The following is an 8,529-nucleotide window of genomic DNA, read 5'->3' on the forward strand; positions in this document are numbered from 1 at the left end:
GATTTTGAGTTGAGTTATAAATATTTACAATATCAAGCATGAACATTATGATGTTTTAACATGAATTTGATGCATGGGTTACTAAGCCCTAGTTGGATATTGCTATTTAAAGATTGATTGTGCTATACGCACCCCATGACTAGATTATTTTCAAAATTTTGATACAGATTTGATCTTTTAATCTCAGTTTATATATGAAATCCACTTTTCAGCTTCAAACTACAGTTTAACTTAGCAATTATGCAGTTGGTTTTCGTAATGAACAATTATACTAGATTTTTAAAGTGGATTTCTAACAGAATGAGCAAACAGATTAAAGGGAGTAGTATTTAGCAATGAGTTGGGTATGTTCTCATACCGTAGAACTATGAGCCAATGTAGGTTTAGATTATCAGATTATTCCCATTTCTATATGGGTAATACATACAGATGTGATCACTTAGATTAGGTTATACTCCCTAGCAAGAGTATGAAACCTCTCCCCAATGTGAGGTTTTCCCATAAGAAAACTAGACGTTGGACTCCATGATAGCTCACATAGTTTATATCGGTTAGAAGAACCTCCCTAATAGTAAAAGTAAATAAATGTCTTTTGAGGTGATTTTCCTACAACCTATAGAAAATAGTAAACTTAAAGAAAGCTATTAAAAGAATTACCTATAGAAAAGGAAATCCTAACAGTATAATCTTAAAAAAAAGCTTTTAGAAACTAAGTGTAAAGGCTCACAACTTTACTCAGATATTGCTTTATAGAAAAACTTTAACTACAGACTTCAGTTTTTAGATTTTAGATTTAAAAGTGAGTTCTTTCTACACTTAGACAACATAATTTACAGACATAATACTAGTACATCTTTTAGAACTAAATGTTATGACTCACTAGATTTATAAAGTATGATTTACTAATCAAGATTATGATTCTCAGCTTCCCGATATACCAGCTTATGTGAGTCATCTACATTTAGCATGCATTGTTTTACAAATTATGATGATGTTGAGACATTGTTTTACTTATTTATTCACACCCATATACTCAGTACATTCTCAAAGTACTGATCCACATATATGTCTATGTGCTACATTGTCTCATAATGTAGTTCAGGTGCTTAGTTCTAGCTGCGTGACTGATTCTGAGCATCTCCATCTATATCCTGATATTTGGTTAGTCCTCATAGTTCGGGGACTTAGTCTTTTGTTTTTTCTGCTTATTTGTTTAGATAATTCAGTATTATTTTTAGAGAGTACGAGTTTGTTGGGGGTTTGTCCCAGTTACTCTCTAGTTATTAGTAGTAGAGGCTTGTTAGACTGCTAGATATGATTCAGATTATTCAGTATTGGTTGTTCAGACTATTGATTCTAGTATTTTTTAGAGATTATATTTAGATGTTCTCAGTTATCTCAGACAGATTTCCATATTTAGTATGAGTTTTATACCTATAAGCCCTTGTTATGAGATTCAGACTTAGTAGCAGACAGACATGGTTAGCTTAAGGATACTCGTAGTCTTGAGCACTGTGTGACATCTCAGGACACATCTTGTGAGCATTAAAAACTTGGTATCATAGCCTAATATTTATAAGAGTCCAGGGTGTCACACAAGGTACGTGACGTAGATTCTTGATCATGGCTGTGAAGTACGCCACATTTATGAGCAAGAGGCTACGGGATGTTCTTAGGAAATTATATTTTTATTTAATGATATATTGCACTTATAATATCTCTATCTGCTTTTAACTTATACTCTTATGTTATAGTTGAATATGCCTCCTCGTCGAGCTAACGCCTACAAAAATAATAACTAGCCACCCCAGCCTACTGATCCTCTGAATGAGAATATATCCCATGCTGTGTTTCAAGCTGCCTTTCAGGCGTTGGCCCAGGTAGTAACTGGTAATGTTTAGAGAAACCATCAGGTAGCAGTTTCACTTTATCAGAATGGTGATTTAGCAGCAGCTAGAATCTGAGACTTCATGAGAATAAATCTTCCAGAGTTCTTTGGGTCAAAAGAAGGTGAGGACCCATAACTTTATTTATTTGAGGTAAAAAAGCTCACCTAGAATATGCATGTTTCTAAAGAGGTGAGAATGCAACTCCTATGAATTGGAAAGTATCAATGTAGTCAATGAGTTTCCTGATGTTTTTCCTGAAGATTTGCCAGGGGTACCTCCCGATAGGGAAATAGAATTCGATATTGACCTTTCCCATATTCGCAACCTATCTCTATTCCTCCTTATCGTATGGCTCTAGCTGAGCTTAAAGTGTTAAAAGAATAGCTTAAAGATCTTTTATATAAAGGTTTCATAAGGCCAAGTGTTTCTCCATGGGGCGTTCCTATCCTATTCGTAAAAAAGAAAGATGGTTCTTTGTGAATGTGTATTGACTATTGTTAGCTGAATAAAATCACAGTAAAAAACAAATATCCTCTTCCTAGAATTGATGACTTGTTTGAACAACTCCAAGGTGCAAGTTACTTCTTCAAGATAGACCCTTAGATCCGGCTATCACTAGCTTGGAGTAAGGGAATATGATATTCCAAAGACAACTTTTAGAACCTGTTATGGTTATTTCATGTTTCTAGTTATGTTATTTGGTCTTACCAATACCCCAACAACCTTCATGGACTTGATGAAATGAGTGTTCAAATAGTATCTTGACATGTTTGTCATAGCCTTTATAAATGATATTCTTGTCTATTCTCATAGTGAGGATGATCATGCAGATCATCTTAGAATTATTTTGCAAACTCTTAGAGATCACCAATTATTTGCTAAATTCAGCAAATGTGAATTTTGGATAAGGTCAGTAGCTTTCCTTGGTCATATTATTTCTAGTGAGGGAATTAGAGTTGATCCCCAAAAGACAAAAGCAGTAAGAAACTGACCTACACCCATTTATCTGTCAGGCATTAGAAGTTTCTTGGGTTTAGCTGGCTATTACAAATGTTTTATCGAGGGTTTTTCTTCTAATGCTTATCCTATATCTAGATTAACTCAGAAGAAAGTTATGTTTCAGTGGTTAGATTCCTATAAGAAGAGTTTTCAGGAGTTGAAGACTCGACTCACTTCATCCCTAGTTTTACCATTACCTGATGGTACAAATAGTTTTGTTGTGTATTGTGATACCTCTAGAATCGGTATGGGTTATAAGTTGATGCAGAAATGTAAAGTTATGGCCTATGTCTCTAGACAGCTTAAGCCTCATGAAAATAGCTACCCGATACTTAATATTTAGTTAGCTTATGTTGTGTTTGCATTGAAAATATGGAGGCACTATCTTTATAGGGTGCATGTTGATGTGTTTACGAATCACTAAAGTTTGTAGTATGTGTTAACACAGAGGGAGTTCAATCTTACGCAAAGAAAGTGGCTAGAATTTTTGAAGGATTATGAGATGAGTGTGTTGTATCATCTAGGAAAGGCCAATGTAGCAACAGGCGCCCTTAGTAGATTGTCCATGGGCAGTGTTGCTCATGTGGAGAATGATAAGAGAGAGTTAGTTTGGGAAGTTTATCGGTTAGATAGGTTGGGTGTGAGGTTGGCTTGTAATACCCTATATTTCCTTAGCTTAATATTAACTCTCAGTTTATAAGTTATCCAATATAAAAATTTTAAAATGCTCTTTTTTTCAGTTTAGAGCCTGCTATTACCTAGGAAATTGAATTAGTTTTCCAATGATATAAAATTTGCCTAAATCTGATAACAGGATAAGAAGTTATGGCTATTTTAAGTTTCAGTTGATAAACATCATAATTCAGGCCAGTAGCGCATCGCGGAGTAAGCCAAAATGGATATTGTCAGTTTCCAGTGAGGTACAGTGATACCGGCGCGTCACGTTAAATCTCATTTCACATTTATCAATTTCTAGTGAGCCAACACGATTGTACCGCATTGCGCCGAGCTTCTAGGTCCCATCCAGTATTGTAACATGATTCCACCACGTCGCGCTACCAACTGCATTCCCAGTTGTCATTTTCCAGTGGATTGGTGCGATAGCAACGCGTCGCGCCAGGGCCCAAAATTGGGTTTTTCAGTATGAATTTTTAAGTCATTCTCAGGGATAAATGGTATTTTTCCAAGGTCCTAATCAGTCTAAACACAAAATTTACCCCTAAATAACCCATGATCTCATCATTTATTCACTTTATTCAAAGATTAACTCATTCTCTCTCAAAAGGGGCTAAACCCTAGCTTAAAGAAACAAGAGCAAAAATCCAGAGTCTCTCCAAGAACCTTCAAGAATTAACAAATTAAGGTATGTTAGGAGTTCATCTATGGGTTCCTTTTACCCATAGAGTCCACGAATCCATTTTCAAAATACAAGATTATTGAATTATGAACTTCCATGCTTAAATTGAATTGAATTCATGTTCATGTTATTATTGTGTATTAGTCCATGATTAAATTACATGCTTTTATGAAATAAATCATTGTACATGTTGAATTACATGATCTTTATGATAAACCCTTCAATTTGCAAGTTCATTGATGCAACCATGATAACAATATGTTTTGATTATTGTATAACCTAAGCATGGTCCCTATGTGTTTGATAAAATGCCTATGTGAATGAAATAGTACCATTATAACATGACAGCATGTATTCCCCATTCATGTATAAGTAGATGGATTACAAGTGTTTGGTTAAATGCCTCTATGAGAGAACTATGGACAAGTATACATTGTTATGATTTTCAAGAGTATATTATGCTTTATTCTTCATGCTATCAATTCCTGGTTGTATTTAATACCCGATAATTTAGCTGTGTGCCTAGAGCTAGTGTCAGTTGCAGAATCTCAGTCATATCATTATAAGTAGAACACAGTCAGTTACAGAACTCAGTAGAACTCATTCAGTTACAGAACTCAGGAAAACTCAGTATCAGTCTAGTCTAGTTCAGTATACTCAGTTCAGTGTCTTTCAGTTGGAAGTAAGATTCAGCATCGAGTGAACCCAAGGATGGGGGCTCACCTGCCAGTAGAGGGTGTGATTATTAGAAGCAATCTTTGCATTCCAAAACTACCTAGCCAGCATAGGTTGAGATATTGAACCTGCTAGTTGAGGATTGATGAGGTGTTTTACTCTTCTAGATTAGGGTTCCAGTAATCTCATTAGAGTACCTACCAGATGAAGGTAAATCTCTAGTGTCTTTACCCATGGCACGGTACTGACACCCTTCCAACTAGGGTAATAGATTAGACTCAAACTCAATTATATTATTTGGGGCATGTCAGTTAGATGATTACCTCCCACAATCTCAACTTTAGTCTTCTGAATAAAACTTAGTTTAGTTTTACAGAATCAGGACTATCAGATACAGTCAACTATTATCAGTAAATTAGTTATTAGTAACATTAGATATCAGTTACTCAGTATCAAAATTCAGGACTTAGCTTTAGACAAGCTTAGTCACAGTATTTATTTATATGTACATTAGTGCATACTTAGTATTTACAGCAGTATCAGTTATCCATGCACTCTCATGTTCAGTTACTCTATATCATGCAGTCAGTTATTATTTATGCATACAAACCCTTGCATCCAGCCTTACCTCATCTAGTATACCAGTACAATCCACGTACTGTCACATACTCTTTATTTGTGCTATGATGTCTCATATCATAGGTTCGGCCACTAAGGTTCCTGATTGCGCTTATATAGATTCAGATTCAGCCATCAACAGTAGATTAGCAGTGAATTCTCATCATTTGAGGATATTCTTCTATTTTATTATTTCAGTAGAATTAGTATTTCAGTAGATAGAGTTAGTTGGGGGATTTTCTCATCAACTTCACTTTCAGATAGAGGCTTTTCAGACTAGTTTTAAGACAGTGTTTAGTTTTACAGATTGTTATTTTAGATGATATAATTTATCAGTATTTCATATGATTTGAACCTTATGGCATTTCAGCATGTTATTCCATATTTATTAGAGTATCATGTTTTAGTGCTCACAGTAGATATCATTCATGTGTTAGCTTGTGGTTCTTCGGGGTCATAAGCATCGTGTAACATTCGGGGTATGTACTCGGGGTGTTACAAACTTGGTATCAGAGCCTAAGGTTCAACAGTGTCCTAGAAAGTATGAAAGCCATATCTAGTAGAGTCTTATGCAGGGGTATGTAGTGCGCCACACTTATGGATAGGAGGCTATGAGATATTTTAGGCAATAGTTTCCTTTCTTTAAGTATTCATGTCGTGCGAGTGAGCATGATCTCAAGTTAAACTCTTAGTCTAATCCATTTCCTCCTTTTCATTTATAGAACATGCCTCCCAAAAAGTCTAATGAAATGAGGATCAGAAATCAGTCAGCACCTCAGCCCATTCACGCAGATCCCTTTGATGAGTATGTCTCCCATATAGAATTTAGAGCTGTATTCACTACTCTAGACAACTTTGTATTAGCTCAGAATGAATGACCAACTACTTTTCTGGCTAATCCAATTGCGAATACTGCCGCAACTAGGATTCAGTCCCATATTCTCAGGATCTAAGCCAGAAAAAACCCATAGGAGTTCCTCGATCATGTCTAGAAAGTCATAGATATGATGGGTGTGAATTTCAATAAGAGTAATGAGTTAGCTGCCTATCATCTACAAGTTGTAGCTCATACATAGTTTAAGCAGTGGAAGATAGATAGGGGCATAGATACAGAGCCCTTAGAGTGGGAAGAGTTTGCTACTGCTTTTCTAGAAATTTTTTTTCCCTTAGAACTGATAGAAGCCAAGGTGTTAGAGTTCATCAATCTCAGCTGGGCAGTATGAGTGTGAAAGAGTATTCCCTCAAGTTTACTCAGTTATCCAGGTATGCTCCCCATGTAGTAGCAGACGGTAGGTCCAGAATGAGCAAGTTCGTATCTAGGGTGTTAGATAGTATGGCTAAAGAGTGCAAAATAGTGATGTTCATTAAGGAGATGGATATATCCAGGCTCAGCATATAGAAAAGGCTAAGATTAGAGAAAGAGAGAGGCAGAACAAGTGAGCTAGAATAGGTAGCTTCAATTTAATTAGCCTAAGTCAAAGGGCAATAACCGTTCCTAGTTTCATAAAAAAACTTTAGTTCTAGCTCCGTCCTCGGACAGTGCTCCAGTACCTAAGTTCAGAAATGGTAACAACGATAGGGCTCCAGGCTCTAAATCTAAGGATAGTGTCAGCAGTGCTCGAACAAATCCTCTTTGTCAGACATGTGGTAAAAACCACAAGGGTGTCTACAGAGCTGGCAGTGATGTTTGTTTTGGGTATGGTAAGCCAGGCCACAGAGTCATAGATTGTCCTTAGTCAGGTCTCAGGGTTAGCATACTCATTTTTTAGCTTAGTCAGGTCACCCTAATTAGTAGGGTAACAATTCCAGTGCTACCAGCAGGCAACACCAAAATAGGCTTTATGCGCTTCAGTCCAGACAAGATCAGGAAAATCAGGAAAATTTTCCTGATGAGGTCACTGGTATGTTATAGATCTTCCATTTACATGTTTATTCCTTGCTAGATCTAGGAGCTTCTTTATCTTTCGTAACTCCTTATATAGCCGTTGAATTTGGAGTCAGTCTAGAAATCAGAGCCTTTCTTAGTTTCTACCCCAGTAGGTAAATCTATTATAGCCTGATGGGTATACAGGAACTGTTTGATTATGATATCTCAAAAAATTACTTCATCAGACCTTGTAGAGCTAGAGATGGCAGATTTTGATGTCATTCTCAGCATAGATTAGCTCCATTCATGCTTCCCTTAGTTGATTATAGAAACAAAATAGTTCATTTTCATTTTTTAAATGAACTAGTCCTTGAATAGAGGGGTATTACTACAACGCTTAAGGGTCAGTTGATTTCATACCTTAGAGTGAGAAAAATGATGTCCAAGGGATGTGTCTATCATCTTGTGTGAGTCAAGGACTCTAGTTCAAAAACTCCCAGTCTTGAGTCAGTTCTAGTAGTAAATGAATTCTAAGATGTGTTTCCTGAAGATATTCCCGGAGTTTCTCCCGTTAAGGAGATAGACTTTGAAATAGACTTTCTTCCAGACACTCAGCCTATATCTATTCTTCCATACAGAATGGCACCAGCAGAACTCAGAGAGTTAAAAGAATTATTGATGGATTTTCTAGACAAGGGATTTATCAGGCCTAGTGTTTCTCTGTGGGGCACACCAGTTTTATTCATGCATAAGAAAGATAGTTCTATCAAAATGTATATAGACTATCGTCAGTTGAACAAAGTCACAATCAAGAACAGATATCCACTTCCCAAAATTGATGAATTATTTGACCAACTTCAGTATGCTAGTTACTTTTCTAAGATAGACCTCAAATTAGACCATCATCATCTCAGAGTCAGAGAAAGTGACATTCCAAAAATAGCTTTCAGAACCCGGTATGGTCACTTCGAGTTTCTAGTCATGTTCTTTGGTCTTACTAATGCCCCAACAACTTTCATAGACTTAATGAATCGCGTGTTCAAATAGTACTTAGACATGTTCATTATAGTCTTCATCAATGACATTCTTATCTATTCTCGTAGCAAGAATGATCAAGAAGATCA

This window comes from Capsicum annuum, chromosome 6 (genome assembly GCF_002878395.1).
Source record: "Capsicum annuum cultivar UCD-10X-F1 chromosome 6, UCD10Xv1.1, whole genome shotgun sequence".
Classification (NCBI taxonomy): Eukaryota; Viridiplantae; Streptophyta; class Magnoliopsida; order Solanales; family Solanaceae; genus Capsicum; species Capsicum annuum.